Source organism: Ursus maritimus (genome assembly GCF_017311325.1).
Source record: "Ursus maritimus isolate PB19 chromosome X unlocalized genomic scaffold, ASM1731132v1 scaffold_X1, whole genome shotgun sequence".
NCBI lineage: Eukaryota > Metazoa > Chordata > Mammalia > Carnivora > Ursidae > Ursus > Ursus maritimus.
Window position 1 is genome coordinate 14,211,034 of NW_024423319.1, and position 24,531 is coordinate 14,235,564.

The 24,531-nt window shown below is 39.3% G+C and overlaps 1 pseudogene; it reads left to right on the forward strand.

The window, feature by feature from the left end:
* Positions 1-24,531, forward strand: part of LOC103672867 — a 95,332-nt pseudogene that overhangs the window by 5,297 nt on the left and 65,504 nt on the right.

The window sequence follows — 24,531 nt, forward strand, 5'->3', positions numbered from 1 at the left end:
CTTTTGTTTATCCTGGAGGTAAAAACACTTCCTCGTGTATTGCAAATCTTTCTTCCATTACCAGTTGTCACAAATATTATGTATTTTCAACTTTAGATGTCTTTCCTGATGATAGGAAAGGTTAAAACTTAGGTTCTAATAAAGTCTCCAATGTCCTTATAAACAAAAAATGAAAAATGTTTTCTCCCCTTCCACTAGTCAGATATACTTAGTCATGACTTTCTCATACGATGGCTCTTCTATCCTATAAATACACTTCTCCCTTCCTGCTCAAGGCAGTCCTTTCTTAGAACACCTTGCTATCATTCAAGATGGCTGACTTAAATCAGAGAAGGAACTTGCAACTGTGGAGTTAATGGCATGCAAACTCCACTTCGTTTTCACTACCTTGTAGAGAAGACTGATTATATTTGAAGAAAGGTAGTAAATGATTGCTGGAAGGAAAAGAAAAAAAAATCAATTCCGACTGTCTCTGAGGAGCAGAGTAAATCTAAAAAACAAATGTTCATTCAGGAGTCCCAGCCCCAAGAGAGCACATGAAGGGAGTCACAGTCTGTTAATCCCAGAGATACCAATCCCACAGAGTGAGAAATTCAGGAGGACCATATTGTTAAGAACCTACTGAAATAACATTCAGAGCAAACAGTGAAAATGGATGCTGGCTGTGAACTGTTCATTTGAGAGGAGCCTTGGAGGTGCAAATGCTGCAAATCCAAGAAAGCTCAAAGCCTAACAGGCCCATACAAGCTGATAGTGACTACACTGTGTCCTTGTTTTCTCTTTTCCAGAGCCCCAACATGAGAATCAATAGAGAAGGCACCACGATGATTACAGAATTACTCAAAATGAAATGTAAGAAAGAAGAGCTAGCTGAAATCAGTCAGGCTGGAAAGAGGAACGGTCAGATTTCTGTGATGGATAGTAAACTGTTCTGTGGACTATTAAAAGAAAGATGGCGACTACCTGTCCACTGAACAGAAACAGACTTAAGCTGAAGGATAAAATAGAAAAGTAAGCAAGAGGCGTGTCCTGTCTTTTAGAGATTAGTAAATCCTCTGGGTTTCTGATTTAGCAACCATGGGGTTTCTCTTTCCCTGGAAAGTAACTGGAACAGTTTCCCCATGTTCCTGGGATTGGCTGTGAAATCATGAAGACAGTGAATACCTAGGCACTCTCCATTGGACACAGGCATTTGTGTTCCCCAGCACTCCCATCTCTCCCTGCGCTCTCTCCTTCATTGTTTCCAGTGAGTGCCAGCATCGTTTCGTGCAATTCTACTCGCCAGTCTTCTCATTCCATTGTTCAAAAACCCATCTGCTGAGTACCACTTCTGCACCTAGATAGACAGGAAGGGTATCGAGGTCAGTAATAACAGACAAGACTGCCGCCATGGGGCTTATGTTGGGAGGAGAGGGGAACAGAGAAGGGAATCAACATGATTTCATATAGTAAGTAGTACTATAAAGAAAAACAGGATGTTGTGGTAGCTAGTGATTGTGTGTGTGTGTGTGTGTGTGTGTGTGTGCGTGTGTGTGTGTGAGGTTTTCAGATAGGGACTTAGGAAAGGCCTCTCTGAGGAAGTCACTGGTGAGCTGATGAGCGGGAAGCAGCCCTACAAAGACACAGGCTAGAGGAAAGCCTACTCATTAGCCTACAGTCCTGGGCGTCCTCAGCATCAGGGGATGTTCACTTAGTCTTTTTTTTTCTTTTAAGATTTTATTTATTTATTTATTTGACACAGAGAGAGAGAGAGAGAGAGAGCGAGCACACAAGCAGGGGGAGCGACAGAGGGGGAGTGAGAAGCAGGCTGTCCTCTCAGCAAGGAGCCCGACGCAGGGCTCGATCCCAGGACCCTGAGACCATGACCTGAGGCGAAGGCAGATGCTTCACCAACTGAGCCACCCAGGTGCCCCGTGTGTTCACTTAGTCTTGAACAACAACAACAACAACTACACGTATCCTCAGATAAATGGATATAAAGCTCTGACATTTTCCCCAAATGGAAACCAGTCACCCCAAACAAAAATTGAGATTGGGTGGTTGGAATTAATATTTTACGTAGTCAAACATTCAGGGGTTGTTGCTAATCATTTCACACTGGATCTCACGGGCAGGAAGCGCTCGTGTGGAGATCCGAAGATTCCAGCTTTTCATTCTGATTTGAGAATGATGGTTGACTACAATATGAGGCATTGATGGGAACCACCCTGGATCCAGACTGCCTGCATTGGGACCCTCCCTCTAGCATATACCAGTTCTGGGACTCTGAGCAAGTTACGTTAAAACCACACTCAGCTTTAACGCCTCCATCCGAAAATATGCATAATAACGGTATCTACTTCAAAGAGCTGTGACAATGATTAATTGCACAATGATTAATTCATATTTGTAAAGCCTATAGAACAAAGCCTGAGACATAGTGAGTATTAAATAGTGGTTTGTTAAGCAAAAATAAAATAAAATGATTCATTAATATGGATAACCTGAGCTAAAAGTTGATGTAAACTGTAAGAATGTCTTCGAACTACTTGCTGCAGGAAAATCATCCAGCACATTGTGGATTAAACTTCCATCAGTGCAAATTTATAATTCCATACGAGTTGAATGAAAACTTCCTTTTGGATTATCCATGAAGGATATGCTAAGTAAATTGTTAATATAAAGAACTTCGTCGTGTGTGTTAACGTTTCTGAAGGGATTACATTTTTTGGAAGCATTTCAACAGTATCTCTTTGTAAACGCACATCTGGTGTGCTAAGTATTAGTCTTATATTTTCATTTAATCTGTTAGATAACATTCTATAAAGTGTTATTTATACTATGTATACCTAGAAATCCCATATAAGCATATTTAGAATATATGTAGGGGCACCTGGCTGGCTCAGTGGGTAGAGCATGTGACTCTGATCTCGGGGTTGTGAGTTCGAGCCCCACGTTGGGTGTAGAGATTACTTAAAAGCAAAATCTAAAAAAATAAAATAAAATAAAAAAATAATAAAATTTACATATAATTTATATATGTCAATCTAACTTTATTTTCTCCCCTGTGTATTCTCTTCTCTTTCCATGTCTTATGTGTAATAACAAAAGGCAGGATACCTCAGGTAGGCAGTTTTCAATGTGGTGTGTTTTCTATAAAAACCAGACCTTTAAATTCTCTTTTTCCTTCTACCCAATGCTACGCACAGAGATTATGGACTTTCTTAAGCATTGAGTTTATGCATAAACTCTCAGACTTAGTCTTGATGTCCAACATTCATGCCCTGGTGTCAATGCCTTGTATTAGGGGAGCAGCTGAACAGCTCACCATGCACTTTACCCACATGAAATAAATACATGTGCATATATATATATTTTCCAGGAATAAGAAGCTGAAACATCGCACTGCCACACCGCCATATGGAGTGACCACGCTGTTTTCCTTGCCTAATACCGTGAGATTGTCAGACACTTGCACGATTACTTTTCTTTGTTTTTTAGATGGTATCTCTACAAAGCAATGCTGTGAGGATTCAGCAGGTTTCAGATTATAATCCCCAATACTCGCTTTTGTAAGCAAGACATCGGCTCTCAATGACCGTGAAGCCAGCACCAAACCTTTGTTCTTGTGCCTCGTGCAGTGTGGTGCTGACTCTCCTGGTCCGGTTTATGCAGCCTATTAGGACTGTAATTCTGTTTTGCCTATCACAGCAAATCCCCCACCATGTGGGGGCCTCCAGGGATGGGGACGCGTGTCATCACTCAAGTGTTGGCAACTCCTCAAACAAGCTTCTTCACACTGAGTCATCTGCCTACTTGAAACCCCCAGAATATATGCAGATTCCCCCCCCCCGCCTGATTCTTGTTAAATTAAAACTATAAAAGAAAAAAAAAAAGAAAAGAATACCACTCGTCCATCAACCGCAATTAGGTGCACCAAGAGACACTAGCTGCGAAGGGTATCTTGCGCGTACGCGGGCCATGGAGAGCCACACTGGGGCCGGAGGAGTCTGCCACGCAAGAGAAGAACCCCTGGCGTTGTCTGAAGAGAACTAGTGCTCTGCCTTTGCCTCTCAGCTGGTGAGCTCCCTGATGCACCGCACGTGGGCTGCAAAAGCTGTCTGCGGCTTGCTGGGATTTTTTGCACAGTTTTGTTTTCAGTGCCTCTCATTTCATACTCATAGCGTTTAACCATTCAAAAAATAGTTAGTGGGTCCCCATGACATTTCAGGAACTTGGCTGGGCACTGGGGAACACACGGACAAGCAAGACTTGGTCACCGCATTCGACATGCTTTAGGGGTGGCAGAGATGATAAGTATGTAAGCAGTCTTATTCTCAGGAGAAAGCAGTGAATGCTAAGCTACCGAAGCTCAGAGAGCAAGCCAAGCTCCTAAAGGTCACAGAGGAAGGGGGAGGATGAGATAGGGGTCAGGATGGGCATTTCCTGAGGGCTTTAGGCCAATCGATTCTGAAGGTCTCCTTCCAACTCTGTTTCTATGATATTTCTTATCTCTGTTAACTGTAATCACTGCTGACTTCCCATTCAACAGTGCTCCACATACTTGAAGCCTGGTATTAAGGCCCTACGAGAATAGCAGACTCTGTACCAGTAATTGAGAATGATGATTGAGTGTGATGACTTCAGAGCAAGTATGCAACACTTAGCCTCTGTCCCATTAAACCTCGACTAGACTGGAAGAAGAGAAGAGAAAGGTATTTAGGAGTTCCAACCTGACAAGCTTTGGAGAGGTCAGGGTAAAGGAGGTCATCTGGGAGCCAAATGTGTAAGACAACAGATTCTTTGAGAAGACAGTAACGCCGTTCACTAACGAAAGAATGACAAAAGGAGAGGAGAAAAAGCATGCAGCGTGAGGAGTATTATAGGAAAGAGGAGAGAGGAGCAGTTTATAAGCTGGCATGTACAGGAATCATCAGGAAACATGCTTACTATTCTTCCGCACAATGTAACTGGGGCACAGGGGTGCAAGAGCACCTGGCTTCAGGCATCCCAAACAGACCAGGGCTGGCCACTTGCCACCAACAAAATCCAAAGGCAGAACAGCAGTGGTGAAATGAGAAAGGAATTTATTTCAGTGAGGCCGACACCAGGAACATAGTGGACGAGTGTCTCAAAGACATCTCCAAAGTGCTGAACAGTCTTCTAGGTTTATATAAAGAAAATGTGTGGGGCACTTGGGTGACTCAGTGGGTTAAGCATCTGCCTTCGGCTCAAGTCATGATCCCAGGGTTCTGGGATCAAGCCCCGTGTCGGGCTCTCTGCTTAGTGGGGAGCCTGCTTCTCCCTCTCCTCCCTGCTCATACTCTCTCTCTCACTATCTCTGTCTCTCTCAAATAAATAAATAAGATCTTAAAAAAAAAAGAAAATGTGGAATAGAGGTCGGTGGGTACTTGCAAGTGGGCAATAAATGTCAGGTCAACGATTGTCGCGAGATCAATCATGGCGGGGGGCTTTCAGGCTTGCAAGCTCAAGGCTGTCACTATTGCTTGAGAGGGTAGTTTCAGTTTCCACCATGGGTTGCTTTGGCCCCTGGGTCTTGCCTGTTAAGAGATAAGCTGGAAAGAAGAACTTAATTAGAAAGTCCAGACCGAGGTCAAAATGGAGGTAAAGTCCTCCTTCAACTATGATAAGGCATTTTGACCAGGTTGTTTCTAGAACAGATTCCACAATATTTTAAACATTCCAGATGGCCTGTGTTTCAGCAGACCCAAATTACTGACAGTTACAATCCAGAGACATTATCATATTAATTTACAATACGGCTTTTTTTTTTTTTTTAAAGATAAGACTCTTTCAATGTGACAAAAAAGAACGTGTCCCCTGGTCATTTATTTCAGATATGCTATTAGTTCACACAGAGGCCTGATTTCCTCTGCTTATTCCTCATAAGGCCATTCCCCATTATGTGTTCCTTCCTGTCTGGTAACTTGCCTCAGCCACCTGGGCAGTATGAAAGCCACCCTTCATGTGTCCTCTTGCTCACCTCGTCTTTGCTCAGGTCCCCATTCTATGTCGTCTCCTCTAAGAAGCCTTCCCTGGCCTCCAAGTGTGGGTCAGGCACCTGTCCAACAGGTTATGCTAACACTTGGCAATTTTCTATGGTAACACATTACCACCGTAATTATAAAATCATTGGTGTGATCATTGAATGTCTGCGCTCTCCACTTCTTTACTAGTTAGAATGTAAGCTCCGTAAAAGCAGGGGTCACCATGTTCCCAGGCCTCATCAAAGAGTCCAACACATGGTAGATACTCGTGCAATATCTGTCACGTGAATAGATGATTCAATTTAAGTGGAATTATTAGACCAAATGTGTATGGATATATCCGAAGTTCTCGATACACGGTCACTTAGTTTGATTTCATAATATACAACATCATCACCGATATTATAGAGAAATGCCTGCGCTCAGAATTACTTTTCAACTAAAAATGGTAATTTTCTTTCTTTGAAGTCGATGGCGATTTAAAATATATTTGTTCATTTAGGACAAACTCTTTTTTTGATATTGCTAAAATGCATCTCTGGGATTTTAACATTTATCTGATTATAGCAACATTATTCAAATTGGCCAAAAGCCACTATTACTAATACTTGGCGCTCCCAGTTTGCTTTGGTGAAGTTGAAATCAATCTTCCTAAAGTATTGTGTGCATGTTTGGTTTACTCGAGATTACTGTATTGAGCACAAAAGGCCCTGGCTCATTAGATTTTCTTATTTACCAAGAGTTAAACTGAAAATTATTTTTGTCTCATCTCTTTTACAACTTTTGAAAATGTTAGGTGGTACAAACATTCAGATCCCTGGTTCAGACTGTAAATCAACATTGATTCTATATAAGATAAGAAGTGAAAGTTAAGAAAAGAATAATTAGAGGAATGTATAAGTTAAAGATGACTTCCTAAGTATGCTATTTGAATATGCCCAGAACATCATAATAGTATAAATTTCAAATCATTTAAAAAGTAAGAATTTGTTTTCCACCAAAAGGAGAAAAAAAATATACATATAATTATATATGATTGGCAAAGAGTACGTTTTTTTATTATAGAAAAATTCTTCAAAACATTAATTCACAATAACACAAAAAGGAAAAGTGACAAATGACATGGGAATCATTTCAGGAAGCATTTAAATAAATGGCTTAAAACATGAAACCATGCGTAACTCACTAGTAATCAAACAAATGCAAATTAAAACAATAGGGTAAAATTTTTGGCTATAAAATTGTCAAATTAAGATAAATTATATCCTGCCGTACTCATGGGTGTCCAGGGGCACAAGAACTCTCACATGCTAGTGGTGGGAGATTCATAGCCATACAACTCTTTTGTTATGAAAAACTGGGAAACCTCATACATTGCTGATGTGTATAGAGGAGAGGAAAACTTGCTTCCTTCTCCCTTTCAGGGTCTTCCAGCTGCTCTAAGAGCTAAATTGCTGTGAGACAGATGAACAGGGGAAAAAAGCGAAGTTTGCACATGGAGGGCCAATAATGAAATCAAGACCCAAAGAAAGGATCAAGGCGGGCAATTTTTATACTTTTTAGACGTTTGTCCAATTACTAATCTTTCTTTGAAAGATTACTGGGATTTTAGTTTCTCGATTACTTTATAATATAGCAATAAAAGCAAATGAAGTACCAATCCATACACAACAAAGATGATCCTTGTTGAGAGGAGATGGGGTGTGGTGGTGACTATGAAGGAGTATGTGGCTTCTTCAGGGCGTCATGAAAATCTTCTAAAATTGACCGTGGTGATGTCTGCACAAAGACTTAAGTATATTAAAAACGATTCAACTGTACGATTTAAATGGTAGACTAGCATGTTAATTATATGTGATGAAAATTGTTTTAAAATAAATAATACGGCAGCACCTGAGTGGCTCAGTCGGTTAAGCGTCTGCCTTAAGCTCAGGTCATGATCCTGGGGTTCTGGGATCAAGTCCCGCATCGGGCTCCCTGCTCAGTGGGGAGTCTGCTTCTCCCTCTGCCCCTCCCCCCCCACATTGCGCACTCTCTCTCTCTCAAATACATACATAAATAAATAAAATCTTAAAAAATAATAATAATATGAAAAAAATTTTTTAAAAACTATCCAAAGGCAGGAAGGGGAACAAAAAGCTGCTAGACTAAGGGTGTCAGTTTGAATGAAGCTTAAAACCTGCATACATTTTGATGTATTTTATAATATGAAAATACTTAAGTATTTCTTCATTCACTCATTCAATCGACAAATATATTTGGAGGCCTACATGAAGCCTTCATTTTAGCCAGAGAGCCAGACATTAGCCAGATATGTAAAAAGACTGAAAATTGTAAACGTGATAGGAGTTATAAAGAAGATAAACATTATGTTAGTAGAGCATGATTGTTTAATACAGGTGCTGGGGATACAACAGTGATCAAATAGGCAAAAATCCCTGTCATCATGAAATTACAACCTAGTAGGACACAGAATGCAAAAAATAAATTAGTAAAATATATGGTATGCATGATGCCTCTACTTCTATTGTGAAAAGCAAAGTGGGGCAAGAAATACGGGTCTTTGCTTACAATAGGATGCTTCGAGAAGGCTTTTCTAAGGAGCGAAGATCTGAAGAAGATGAGGCAGCTGGCCATCAAGATATCTAGCCACAGTATTCCAAGTAGAAGGCAGGGCTAGTGCAAAGGCCCTGAGCAGGAAGTATGCCTGACCAATTAGGAGAGTCTTGAGGAGATCAGTGTAGCTGGAGCAGGGAGTCTAAGGGAGGAGGTAATAGAAGTTTGAGGTCACGAAGCTAAACTTTCAGAGGAGGCAGTAGTAATTTAATTTTACTCTGAGTGAGCTGGGAAGCCATTGGATCATTGGATCATTGGATTGTTTTCAGCAGAGGAAGATGAACTGGTTGCTGTGTTGAAAATAGACTGTGTCAGGGGAATGCAAGGGAAAAGCAGGAAGGCTTTAGGAGACACCTGGAATGGTCCCGGAAGGAGAGGGCGGTGCCTCGTGTTGGAGTGGTAGCGCTTCGGGGGGATTACAGATACAGTTGGAACACGGAGCCAACAGCATGCGCTACGCCGTGACGAAGAAGAGGCAGGAATTAATCTAAGGGCTGGAACAACCAGAAGAAGGAAGCTGGCATTCACTGATGCGGAGGGAAGTCTGTAGGGGCATGTTTTGCTGAAAAAGCAAGAGTGGTTTTGGACACGTTAATTTCGAATTGCTTATTAGACTTCTAAGACTGAGGTGTAGCAGGAGATGGTAAATTATATCATTCTGGAAGACAGTAGAAGGCCTGAACTGAGTATATAAATTTGGGAGTTATCAGTGTAGAAACGATATTTGATTCCATATGATCCAATGATTTCATCAAGGGAGATAAGAAAAAGTTTTGAGGTCTGCGCTTCATTGTCAACAAATTAGCAAATGAAGAGGAACAGCTAAGGTGAATGAGGAGCCTAGAATATCCACAAGGGTGTCTGGTCTAATCAGGGTTATATATATAGAAAGAGAGAGAGCGAGCGATTTAATTGTATTATTGTTTATCGTTTTATTTATAGTTGTGAAAAATTAGAAACAAGCACAATGTCCACCAACAATAAATTCTGGTGGGTCTGTTTCATGGAATACAATGCAGTCATTAAAAACTACTCAGGGGGCGCCTGGGTGGCACAGCGGTTAAGTGTCTGCCTTCGGCTCAGGGCGTGATCCCGGCGTTATGGGATCGAGCCCCACATCAGGCTCCTCCGCTGGGAGCCTGCTTCTTCCTCTCCCACTCCCCCTGCTGTGTTCCCTCTCTCGCTGGCTGTCTCTATCTCTGTCGAATAAATAAATAAAATCTTTAAAAAAAAAAAAAAAACTACTCAGGTGCCCCAAGGGTCAGAGATCTTCTAAAGTATCCTCACTAATTCTTTAGCTCAGGTTAAGGGCTGAGGAATATCTCCTTTTTGTTGACGAGGTTAGAGGTGTTCAGAGTGTTAAAAGTACAAATGTGAACTCAGGTCGAATGTATGGTTCATAGGAATACCTTTCAAGCCCTATATGATAGTTCTTGGCAAATATCCCCATACACAGATTGTTTTATCACTGGTCCTCCTTTGAGCTAAGACTGGCATCATCAAGATAGGCTCAATCATTATGCCAGTTGACCCTGACTCTGAGTATCAGTTCTCAAACTGTAGAGCTCTTGGAGAAGGCTGAATGAGGGAGGGGTTTCATCCTCAGGGGCCCTAGCTCATTGTCAGGGTTCAGAAGACATGGCTGATGAGTAGAGGAGGGGTCTGCAAAGAATTTTCGTTTTCTTCTGGATATCTCAGGGAGCTCTGGGGTAACTGACTCTGGTTCTGCTGCCCACCCCACCACCAGACCAAAAACAGAACATCAAAAAAATCCCTATTAGAACTGAAGCTCCACAAGGGCAGTAAAGTTTGTTATTTTGTTCATAGTTGTATCTCCTTATCTAAAAGAGTCCTACAACACAATAGAGTCTTAATAAATATTGAGCCAATGCATTTGTACCCTTGGGAATCTGAAAGCGGAAAAAGGTCCAGGCAGAGTTTGCCTTGCTAGTACAGTGGTTCACAGCGGGAGGCGCACATGAAACTCCTGAAACCATTCTAACAAGCACAGTTGCCTTGGGAACACCCTCCAGAGATTCCAACTTAGGTAAAATGTGGTAGGTCCCACGCATCAGTATTTTAAAATCTCCCCAGAAGATTCCGACGAACACCCAGAATTGAGACCAAGCGTTGTTCAAGGAGTCACCCCTTCGGTTGCACAAAGCACTGAGATGCCAGTTATAAGTCCTCAGGATCTGGGTGGCTTTCTTATACCTCCCATGACTTGGGCCAGCTGCTTCTGCAGGGCTCCGGTTTCAGAGCCATGTCTGGTCCTGGGCAGCTCTCAGGGCGCTTGGTCCCAGAAGTGCAGTTGATTCTCACCCTTAAGGACCAGAAGAAAAGGCTGATTATAGTTGGGAGCTTAGATAGTTGAGCAGATCTGAGGGGCTTTGAGGGTGCAGTGACCTGACCTTGCAACCAATGAGGACCGGCGCGACACTGTGGTCTGCCTCATTTGTGAGGAGAAAAGGGGTTCGGAGGCTACAAATGCAACAGGGCCCGACGTCTCTGTTTTTTATGCACTGACATTTCCCTTGCTGGGGAAAGGAAAAGTATGCATTCTTTTCATACCACATAAATTATTATGATTATAGGACCGAGTAATAGTACACATAATCACAAATCTCTTCTGTTATAAAAATGCTCCAGAATGTCACACACATAATTTAAGCTACAATTTAAAGGGATGTATCAGGTCACATTCCTACTTATCCATATCAGAGAAGATTTATTATCTGACAAACATAGAAGAAATTATGAAACGAAACTTTCTAAAAGTCATTGCTGACATTGCGGTCCAATTCTCACCCTTTATTTCCCCAGAAAGAATGTCATAGACTCAATCTACAGACAAACATATAGCACTTTATTTTGCTTTATTCCAACTTCACGAATTGGACAGAAAATCCCTCTGGGTTCTTTTGATTATGGATTATCCCTTTAGAATGCCCTCACTGGAAGTGTTTCATGACGAGGAGGTTATTGTGAAATGACATTTTTTTGCCCTTTGAAGTAAGAATATAACAGTGAAAAGAACTTTTATGAGACCTGGTGGGACTCTTACTCATTGTGATGGTAGATGAGCATATTTGGAGGTAGAAAATCGTTGAGGCGTTATCCTTTTGATGATGGCATGAGCCCTGGGTGTTATACGTAACCGATGAATCACTACATTCTACCCCTGAAACTAATAACACCCTCTAGTTACTCAAATTGAATTTAAATTAAAAAAAAAGAATAAGAAGAAAACAGGCCTCTGACACATGTTTAGCTTTTTTCCTTCTGTCCAATTGGGCATCTAACGACCGTTTTGACAATGACATCTTCCCTTACTTCTTTATAACTGCAACTTGAAGTCCATAAGCTTGGTCATTCTAAACACAATTTGGAGCTGTTGTGGCCAAAGGAGCTAATTAAATTTGTGCAGTAACATGGACCCAGAGAGGCTTCAGGTTAAGGCGAATTATTTAACCCCAAAACGGAGCAGGAAGATGCCATTTATTTGAATTTCTCTTGTAGCCCACAATACATTACCTAAAATTAGAACAGCTAATACTAATTAGGTCAGCGAAGATCAGATATTACTCAAATCCAGGGGCAGCTATGCGTGTGTCTCTTGCTGCACCTGCATCAAGAAAGTTAAGAAGTTGGATGATTTGTATCAGAAAGCATGGGTGGCCGTCACTTTTGGCTACTCAAGAATTGGCAGATATTCTGGGAAAACCACAAGCTATTATTTTTAGGAGACCACAGCTTCCCAGAGCATTAGTAAGGGGAAAATCTGGAGCCTACATATGTCAAAGGAAAAGATTACACCCAGGTGAGAGCAGACTGATCAAGTTCATATTATCATCTGGAAAGACGTGGTCCATATTGATTTCAGTAAGGCTCTCATTTTACTTCACATGACTTTCTTACTAATAAAAAATTAAATTATGATAACGATCACATTACTTTGAGTAGAAACAGGGAATAAAGTATCGGGGGACTTGGAGTCAAATTTGGTGATTATACAGTATAGTAACTCATGAAGAAGGTCCTTGATAGCATTCAATACCCTTGTTAACCTTCACTATAAAGACCTTGTGGTACTATCCAGCAAAATTTCAGAGGGAATTAAGTCATTCGCAGTTTCCAACATTCTGGAAAGTACCAATGCAATTTTAAGTGATCATGATAAATTGGCAAAATGGAAGTTGGCTAGGATACGTATGTAACGGCATACAGCTAGGGGAGAAAGATATTTCAGGGTGGAACTGAATGCCTGTAAGCAGCATTTCCAACCTGAGCTCAAAGTCAGTGTGACACTGATTATAGCAAGAGGCAAATACAATGACTGAGAAAGAATGTCCTGTCCTAGTCTGAAGAGTATGAGAATATTAGATTAATTTGAGCCACTAACCTTTGCACAGGAGGTAGGAATTCTAGAGAGGATCCAAAGAATGATCAGATTGATTTAAAAATATATAAAATAGGTCTAATGGATTAGATGCATGATTTTTAAGATAAGATTATTAAAGAAGGATGCAGTTAATGTTCTTCAAATATATGAAAAATATTTTATAATGAGGAAGGCAATTACTCAATTTCCATGTTTTCTGAATACTTTTCTGTCATCTATGTTTAAACTTAGGCAACACCTATATTTTTTTTTCTAGCATAGATTGTTACTTGATGTTTGATAATGATAACCAGCTATCGTCTGTTTGGAAATAAAGACAGAATAATATACCTTCTTATGCAAAATTAATTTCCCACACTCCTTGACCTCTTCCCTTTTGACCTCAAACTTATTTCGTGCTTCCTATTTTTAAAAAATAAAAAGAAACAAGGAAGAAAAACCTTTACGTGATCCTCGTTATTAATTACTTCCTTTTCAAACTCCTTCCTTTACTAGCTAACCTTCAAATTAATATATTATATTTTGTCCTATTTTTCTACCTTTTCAAACTCCTTCAGTATTTACTAGCTAAACTTCATATTATATTTTGTCCTATTTTTCTACCTGCCATAGATAATCTAATATTTGTTTATATCAGCACGTAGCACTATTGTTCACAAAACTTTCTCATTCATTCCCTCATATTCAACAAGACTTTACTTAGCTGTTAGGATGTGCTGAATAATGCACTCACTGACACTGTGAACACAGATGAGAACAACACAGACACAGCCTTACATGTCGTCTTGGACAGAGAGACACAGACCCTTACAGTTGAGTGGAGTAAATAGACAATATTCTAATATCACATAAAAAATATACAAGTGCAATGGTTCAAAGTATTGTGAGGTTCTCTGGAACTATACAACATATGACCCAACCTATTGAGAATGTAAACTCAATGTTTTCTGCATGCAGCGTGTCTCATGTCAACTAGTTTCTAGCAAAAAGGTGTCTTAAGTTTGTTTTAAAAAGCTCATGGGGGACGCCTAGGTGGCTCAGCTGGTTAAGCGTCTGCCTTAGGCTCAGATCATTATCTCAGGGTCCTGGGATTGAGTCCTGCATCTCCGTCTGCCTGCTGCTCCCCCTGCTTGTGCTCTCTCACTCTCTGACAAATAAACAAAATCTTCTTTAAAAAGTATTATAAAAAAAGAACTCATGATATTAAGCATAGTTATAAATACATAGGTGTACAGTAAATACTGAATGAGTTGATGTTTTATAAAACTGATCAGATATTACTGGTGATGACACAGCAAAATGAACATTATACGGAGCATTCAGGTCTCAGACCAGCATGTAAGATGTCTGAAATTTGTAACTCTGTCCTAACGATCTAAAAAACTGAACAAACTAAAAAATCAATTCTTCTTAGATCCATAAGATAAGTGAGGGCATAGGTCTATGCACTACCCTCAAATCAGAGAGATCGACAAATGAAAATAGAGAATCACAATTTACCAGAGCAGAAACCAACAAGCAGAAAACTCTAGGACAAGTGCTAAGTACATCCCGTCTTGCTATCAAGAAAAAAACAACACAAGAAATACTAAAAAACCAAAACACACAGTTCAAATAGAGACAACAAGCATTAGAACCCCACTCAGCTATGGCAGAAATGTAAGAATGATCAGATCATGAATTTAAAACTATGGCTAATATGCTCAGTGGTCTAATGGACAAAGTAGACAGCATGCAAAAATGGGCAATGAAGCAGAGAGATGAAAATTTTAAGAAGAACCAAAAAGAAATGCTAGAAACAAAAAACACTGTAACAGAAATGAAGGATGCCTTTGACTGAGTTATTGGTAGACTGGACACAACTGAGGAAAAAAATCTTTGATTTTGAAGATACCTTAGTAGAAACTTCCAAAACTAAAAAGCAATGAGAACAAAGACTGAAAGAACAGAACAAAATATCCAAGAACTGTAGGAAAACTACAAAACATGTAACACACATGTAATTGGGAGTATCAGAAGGAGGCAAAAGAGAAAGAAACAGAAGAAATATTTGAAACAATGACTGAGAATTTCTCCAAATTAATGTCAGGCACCAAACCATAGATAGATCCAGGAGGCACAGAGAACACCAAGCAGGATAAATGCCAAAAAACAAAAACAAACAAAAAACCCCAAAAAGCTACACCTAGGCATATAATTTTCAAATTTCAGAAAATTAAAGATAAAGAAAAAATTCTGAATGAAGTTAGGGGGAAAAACCCACCTTAACTGACAGAGAAACAAGAGAAGAATTACATTCTCTTTCTCCTCAGAAACCATGCAAGCAAGAAGTGAATGGGGTGACATTTTAAAGTATTAGGAGAAGACTTTAACCTACAATTCTGTACTCTGCAAAATTATACTTCAAAAGTGGAGAAACGAAGACTGTCTCAGACAAAGAAAAATTAAGGCAATTTGTCGCCAGTAGACCTGCCTTGTAAGAAATGTTAAAAGAAGTTTAGACAAACTGAGGGCTACAGAGGGGAGGGGGGTGGGGGAATGGGATAGGCCGGTGATGGGTAGTAAGGAGGGCACGTATTGCATGGTGCACTGGGTGTTATACGCAACTAATGAATCATCGAGCCTTACATCGGAAACCGGGGATGTACTGTATGGTGACTGACATAATATAATAAAAAATCATTATTAAAAAAAAAAAAAGAAGTTTAGAGAGAAGGACAATGATATAGGTCAGAAACTTGGATCTGCGTAAAGGAAGAGCATTGGAGAAGGAATAAGTGAATTTAAACAAACTTTTATTTTATATATGAGATACATATATGCATTTATATACATACGTATTTTATATATACAGCTATGTTTGCTTATGTATAAGTAACTGGAATGATAGCAATGGTATAAGAGATAAGAGGGAAGAATTTGGATTATTTTGTCATTATAAAATACCAGCACTACCTGTAAAAAGCTATAGTGTTATTTGAAAGTGAACTTGGATTACTTGTAAATACGTGCTGCAAAGTCTAGGGCTACTACTAAAAAAAGAAGTACAATGGGTTTGCTAAGAATGGAGAGAAAGTGCAAGTATATAAAAGATTCAATTAAAACCACAAAAGATGGGGCGCCTGGGTGGCTCAGTTGGTTAAGTGTCTGCCTTTGGCTCAGGTCATGATCCTAGAGTCCTGGGGAGCCTGCTTCTCCTTCTGCCCCTCCCCCTGCTTGTGCTCTCTCTTTCTTTCAAATAAATAAATAAAATCTTTAAAAAAATAAAAATAAAACCATGAAAGACAGAAAAAGAGTGAAAGACAAATACATAACAGTAACTAATATGGTAGATATTAGTCCAACAAAATCAATACTCACTTAGAATGTCAATGGTATAAATGCATCAATTAAAAGAGATTTTCAGGATGAATCAAAAAACAAGACCCACCTAATATGTTGTCTACAAGAAACCCACTTTATTTTTTTTCTTAAATCAAAACTGAATTTTTCTATAGATTTTTTTTTTCCAAATTTTTACTTAAATTCTAGTTAGTTAACATATAGTGTAATATTGGTTTCAGGAGTAGAATTTAGTGATTCATCACTTACGTACAACACCCAGTGCTCATCACAACAAGTGCCCTCTTTAATACCCATCACCCATTTAGCCCATCCTCCTGCCCACCTCCCTCCATCAACCCTCAGTTTGTTTTCTACCAGTAAGAGACTCATGGTTTGCTTCTCTCTCCCCCTCTTTTTTTTTCCCCTTCCCATATGTGCATCTGCTTTGAAGAAACCCACTTTAAATATATGTATAGATTAAAAGTAATAGGATGCTGTTCTACACAAGTAATGAATCATGGAGCTTTACATCAAAAACTTGGGATGTACTGTATGGTGACTAACATAATAAAAAATTATTATAAAAAAAAGTAATAGGATGGAGACAAAAAAGAGCAAATTAAATCCAAAGTAAGCAGAAGAAAAGAAATAATAAAAATTAGAGCAGAAATTGATGAAATTAAAAACGGGAAATCATTAAAGACCAAAAGATGATTCTTTGAAAACATTAATAGAATTCATAAGCATGTAGCGTCATTAAGAAAGGAGGACAGAAGTTACTAATATGAGAAGACAAGACAACACTAATGATCACATGGACATTAAAAGAATATAAGAGTTTTGTGAACAGCACTTTGTCAAGAAATTTGATAACCTAGATGGAATGGACAAACTTCTTGAAAGACACCTTTTGCTAAAAACAGCAGAAGAAATAGAGACTCTGAATAGGCGTATATCTTCTAAATAAATTGGATCAGTAGTTAATAACATTCCAAAAGAGAAAGCATTAGGCCTAGATGGGATTCCTGGTGAATTCTACCAAACATTTAAGGAAGACGTTTTGCTGATTGTTAAGAAACTACTCTGGGGACACCTGAGTGGCTCAGTGGGTTAAGCATCCAACTCTTGATCTCAACTCAGGCCTTGCTCTCAGGGTTGTGAGTTCAAGGCCCGCATTGTGCTCCACTTAAAAAAAGGAAAAAAAAGAAACTAGTTTTATGACACTATAACATAGGATACATGTCACCATACATTTATTCAAACCCATAGAATGTAAAACACCCAAAGCGAATCTTTATGTAAGCTGTGGGTATTGAGTGATAATGATGTGTCAGTATACGTTCATCGACTGTAACAAATGTCCCACTCTGGTGGGGGATGCTGACAATGCTCAATTGTTGTGAATTGGAAACTGCTCTATCGATAAAGTTTATTGATAACGAAAAATGAAAAAAAATTACATGGTGGATCCCTGGTATCCGTGGATTTCATAGTCATGATTTCAGCTATGTATTACTACTTTCTTAATCTTTTGAGGCAGTGTCTGATTCATATTTACTGTGGAGATTGTAGGCAACAGTCGATTTCTTGGCGAGCAAACCTAGTGGACAATTAATGTATATATTCCCAAATGGTGTTGCTATTCTCTCGTCATTACCCGCTCTCATCAAGTGGCCTAAAGGAAAACATACCCATTTATTTGTGTAAGTCAGATGGCTGCTGTTGCTTTGGTGAGATCGACGTCCCAACAGAGTTTTTCAGCAAGTTCTGTAGCTGGTTATAAAACTTCAGGATACAGATATCCCCCCTTTTCAAAAGTCCAAGTTATACCACTTGGCTTTTATGGTAGACCTCCATTAGTACCGGTTTTTCTTAACTGAAAGAACTCTGAAGAGGATTTTTACTTTTATTTTTAAAAAGGCGAGCAGCGAGAATAGCATCGAGCATTTGTTTTGTAGCCAACATTTAAGAGGCAGCTCGCACCCCAAGCCGCGAGAGCGGCGCCGCCCAGCTCCTCCCCCACAAAGCACACCGGGCATCTCAGCACCAAGCCAGCGTGCCTTTGAACTCGTCTGTGAGCCTCTGTGCTTTATCCCGGTTTGTTGTGTGTACCCGGGAGCAAGATGTGTCCTAAGGTGTCAGAAAATCCTGAGAGGTGATTTTTGGGGTCTGGGAACGCTAAAAGTGTTTTCCATATAAATGAACGGTAATTACTTCTTCACTTTATGCCAGTTTTCATGGGAAGTTTCTACTTTCGGATAGTGGGGGAAACCTGTAATTTTACTGCGATCCCCAGCTTCTACCAATTTCTTTGTGTTATTTTTAAAGATTTATTTATTCATTTGAGAGAGAGAGAGAGAGAAACAGACTCCCCACTGAGCACGGAACCCTATGCTGGGCTCTATCTCACCACCCTGAGATCATGACCTGAGCCGAAACCAAGAGTCGGGTGCTTAACCGACTGAGCCACCCAGATGCCCCTGTTTCTTGTTCTCTGCTCTGAGTCTTTCAGCCTTCATCTCCAAACGGGAATTGCCTAAAAAACACACTCTAAGCTATTCTCTTTGCTCACCCCTTTCAAAGCAACCACTAACAGAGGGCTGCTGTGCCTGAACAATTAATGACCATTGGCACGTAATGAATAAAACACTACATCGATCAAATGGCAAAGAGCTTGGTATTTCATATTAGAAGTTAATATTATTAAATGACCTTTTGGACATGCAGTCACATGAGTATTTCTCACAGATCACACTAGTTCATGTGGTACCCTGACCTCTCATCAACTTACTCACTTGACAATCTCTTACCTCTTAGTTTTTATCTTTGTGGAGCTAGGCAATTGTTCTGTCTCAATTCTAAAACCAAACCTAGTTCTCGACCTACCTTTACATATAAAAACTATCAACGTTCCTAGCTGAACAACGCGGCCATCCTTAGTTTAGAGACATTAACAAGATCTATTCTCTCCTTCTAGAAGGCAGTTGCGATTTTAAATAGTGACTTTTTTCTCCCTTCCATTTATGTGGGGGAGGGATCAAAGATTTCTGAAGAGAAAGCCAGATGTCAGTGCTAGAGATGAAAGGAGAGGTTAGGTAAAAAGATCTCAAATAATTGTGGCTCTTAGCCTGAATAGAGAAGTTTTTTTTTTTTTTAAAGATTTTTTTTTTTTATTTGACAGACAGACAGCCAGCGAGAGAGGGAACACAAGCAGGGGGAGTGGGAGAGGAAGAAGCAGGCTCCCAGTGCAGGAGCCTGATGTGGGGCTCGATCCCAGAACGCCGGGATCACGCCCTGAGCCGAAGGCAGACGCTTAACCGCTGTGCCACCCAGGCGCCCCTCATCTGGAACTTCTAGTTCTAATTTATAATAAGCTATACATGATAAAGTATTTAAGACATCATTTTTTGTCTTTCAAATATTTGGCCCCATTTTATAGTAGACACTAGTGGAAAAACAAGGCCATGTAATGAAAAGTGAGAGAACTTTAGAGCCAGATAATCTCATAAGTCTCTCCATTTACTGTCTCTCTGACCTTGGGAGAGAAATTTAAGCTTTTTCTGGTCAGTTCGTTTATCTGTGAAAGGATATATATCACAATGTTGTTGTGATGATTTTCTTAAATTTCTTCATTGCCGGTTAAGTTCTCATGTAGTCAGTAGAGTATCGTACTGATGTTAATTTTCTGGTTTCTATACATGTACTATGATTGTACAAGGTGTTAACATTAAGAGAACCTGGGTGAAGGGTATATGGGAACTCCCTATACACTTTTGCAAGTATTCTGTGTCTAAAATTATTTCAAAATAAAAAAGTTAAAAGGAAAAGAGAACATTTGGAGAACAAATGGAGAGATCAGAATATAGAATAGGCATTAAATGATATTAGGGAATTAGTGTTAATTTTTATAGGTGATAAGATATTATGTAACCACATAAGAGAATGTCCTTACTTTTAGGATATGTGTGTGCTGAAATATTTAGGGCTTAAGAATAATAAATAAATTTTCAGTTGATTTTGAAATGGATCGATAAAATACATAATGTGTATACATCTAATACATACCTACACATATAATGTAGACAGCAAACATAACAGCTGTTGAATCTGGGAATAAGAATGCTCACTGTATTAGTCTTATGATATTTCCATAGGTTTGGAACATTTTAAAACAAATTGTTTAAAAGTTCACAGGCTCCCCTCCAATGCTAATTTTATTTTGATTCAGATTCTCGTTGTATCCTACTTCTGTAATATCTAGGTCCAATGTCTTGACTAGAATGACCATAATATAACTGACTTCATTATTTCACCCTCTTACCTGAATCTTTTTTTTTTTTTTTTTTAAGATTTATTTGTCAGAAAGAGAAAGAGAGCATAAGCAGGGGAGGAGCAGAGGGAGAAGCAGGCTCCCTGCTGAGCAAGGAGCCTGATGAGGGACTCCATGCGCAGGACCACGACCTGAGCTGAAGGCAGACACTTAACCAACTGAGCCACCCAGGCACCCCTCCTACTGAATCTTGACTACCACTTTGATTCCTTGGTGATCAACTTATGAGGGCTTGATCAAGTCAACCATGCGGAGTTGGCTCAATTTAGAGCAATTCCATCACAGAGCATCTTGATTATTTTTATAATGCTCATATTCCCAGTAGGTAATTTTTCTTGGATTCTGTCTATGCATGACTGGATTTAATCAGATTCATTACCTTGAGGGGTTTCATAATGGAATTCCCTAGAAGACAGGTAAAAATTTTTTAAAATAATTTTCAATTTATTGTTAAAGATCTCTAGTGAAGAAATCTCCCCTGACAAGTCTGCTTCATTCAGAAAGTTCATCGTTCTTTGAACTCTCTTTTACTTCTTCTCATTTTATCTTTGATATAATGGGGGGAAAAGATTTTTTTCTTCTTGATGCTAATTCAGACTATATGAGAGGACTGTTATTAAATCTTCCTTTCTGTTCTCGTTTTTGTTTAAGAATCTCATTTCTTGGAGCGCCTGGGTGGCGCAGTTGTTAAGTGTCTGCCTTTGGCTCAGGGCGTGATCCCGGCGTTCTGGGATCGAGCTCCGCATCAGGCTCCTCCACTGGGAGCCTGCTTCTTCCTCTCCCACTCCCCCTGCCTGTGTTCCCTCTCTCGCTGGCTGTCTCTATCTCTGTCAAATAAATAAGCAAAATCTTAAAAAAAAAAAAAAGAATCTCATTTCTTTAAAAATAACCAATATTCCATACTCTGAAGATCAGATATCTTCTCTTGGACATACCTTTTGGAAAGGCATTTATATGATGTAGGATTTGTGTCAAGAAAAGAATTTGCTTTATTTTTCTAAAGATTCTGATATTGAGAGCACTTTGTGTAACTGTCGTGGCACTCTGGGAGAGTGTGTTACTTAGTGGCAACAGCTGTTTTTTATGTGATTATTATTACTGTCCAGTTAAACGTGAATGTATTTTACGTGTTTATTTTTCCACAGTAAGCAATACCATCATCAGAATAAACTGACAATGGACAGTGATGTTCATGATGGCCCAGTGTAAAAAAAAAAATAATAATCTTATTTCTTTTTAAAAAAAATTTTTTAAAGATTTTATTTATTAATTTGAGAGAGAGAGAGGCAGAAAGGGCACAAGCAGGGGGAGAGGCAGAGGGAGAGGGAGAAGCAGACTCCCTGCTGAACTGGGAGCCTGACATGGGGCTTGATCCCAGGACCTGGAGATCATGACCCAAGCCAAAGGCAGACACTTAACCATCTGAGCCACCCAGGCACCCCAGAATCTCATTTCTTTAATCTTTGATGAAAGCTACTATTTTCCAGATCTTTAATACATTTTATTGTAAATCTAGCTACAGCATGCTTCTTTTGCCATTTACTGAATATTTGATAGGCTTAATATTTTTTGTATGTGTCAAAAATCATCCTGAAATCCAATACTTTAGAGGTAAGCAATATGAGATTAAGAATTTGGATCAAATCCGAAGGCCCTCAACCCCTCCAAAAATTAAATGCCATTATGTCTGCTAAACCCCCTCAGAAGTCAGAAATTTGGGGCACCTGGGAGGCTCAGTTGGTTAAGCACCTGACTCTTGATTTCAGCTCAGCTTGTAAGATTGAGCCCCACGTGGGGCTCCGTACTGACCGTGGAGTCTGCTTAAGATTCTCTCTCCCTCTCCCTCTGCCCCTCCTTCCCCCCTCACAGGAGTGCTCTCTCTCTCTCTCAAATAAATAAATCTTAAAAAAAAAAAAAGTCAGAGATTTGCCTCAAGTCTTTCACCTTGCTCAATGTTCTCACTTTGAATCACGGTTAAATAGTAATAGGAAATAGAGCACTGCCTTAGAAATCGGGAAGCAGAGGACTGAGTTGCATCATTGCCTCTGGCACCTGGAACCTTCAGCATTCTGTGGAACTGCTCAGCCTCTCAGTTCCCTCATCTGTGAAATGGAATTCCTGATGTTTGCTTAGCCTACCTCACAATGGTATCTTAAAGATCAAATCTGAGGATCATTTGTGATCGATGAAATGATACTGTAAAGTCAAATATGATTGCTAAGGAACAAAACAACAAAACATGATTTATACATTAACCCGCTTACATATATTTTAAGGCTTTCTTTTGTGCAGTTAATTTGCGAGTTTTTAAGATTCAAATGGACATACGTGGATCTCTCTAACGTTTGCAGTCTACTTGAAGGAGTTTTTTATGAGGGTCACGCTAATGCCATCTTCAAGGTACAAAAGCAAAAGGATTAATGTTGAGTAGAAGGTTAAAATGGTTCATTTTCTCATTATACCCTTTAAAACAAGTCAGCTGTCTGTCTAACCTGAGAGACTACTTGGAGATATTATATAGATAAGATATTATATACCTTGGCACTCAAAATCAAAGACACATATAGGAAATTTGTAGAGATAGCATATGTGTTTTAAGAACATTATTAATTAATTCATCTTTGTTAATGTGTTCAAACATGTCTGAAAATCATCTCGTCACTGACAATCTGCAATGTTCCACAGCTATCATCTGGAATGATATCATTCATGATGATATAGCTTGATAGACATAATGTACACCATATTATAAATTTCATTTCTCTAAGTGTCAGAATGTATGGTAGTTTCTATGAAATACTTCTCTGTAGCCTACTCATCCCAACAACAATTTATTTCTAACTCTTGCATCTTGCTACAAATGATTCGTTACCATACGGCTCCAGGATTCTTTGAGAAAATGTTGTTGTTCATGTTCATTAAATGAAAATAATGTTCTCACAAACTGTTATTACAATTAAAGTACTTTTCAATAAGTTTATGCATTTGATTTCATAAAAATGTGTCCTTGGAATTACTTTATTTTTAATTAGATCAGAAGCAAACCACAGTTAGCTTTACTAGTCAAGTTTTACATTTGGGGAAAGAAAACAGTGATGAATTCTAAGCCGCCAGTAATGTTAAAAATGAATATAGCCCAATTATGATAATATCCAGTCCAAGTTTTAGTTCACTGAAGAAGCATGGAAGGAAGCGGTATATTTTAAACATTTGGGCAGTAAGGTAAAGGAAGTTCTCTCCTAAGGTCAACTGTGAGAAGATGGCATCCGGGGTCGCTTCTGGTCATGAAGAATTGTGACCTCAAATTAGTCAGGTTTTGCTCATTACCACCCGTCTGAGTTTAAACTTGTTTTGCTCTTGAGTACTACCCCCACCTCCCTGAGACTTTAGCTGACAGCTCTAAGTTGAGGACAGAAGGGAAAAGATCAGTTGAATGTCATCATTATGCTAAATTCATGAAAAATAACAATTGATTTCAAGGTGTATGCATCCAAGAGATCCGAAACTAATCAATACCTGGAACCTTTGCAGAAAATTCACGAAGGAAACATGAATACTCTAGAAGTCCATACTGTACAAAGGTACAATGGAAGCTACAGCCAACAGTCTTAAGTCCCCATGGGCCTACACTGTCTCCTTCTACGGATACATAGGGGGGAGGGCCTGACTTCCTTAGAAATGACAGATGGACACACATCATGGGTGAAAGATCAATTCTGTACATATTTCATCGTGTTATATACAAATAAAAAAGCAAATTGCATTTCAGGGCTGGCTAGAAACTGCTACAGTTTTTCCCTCTCCTTGGTATATATACTTCTTCCAGTAATCGGTCTGACACTAAACAGTTAAGGGAAAAACAAAACAAAACA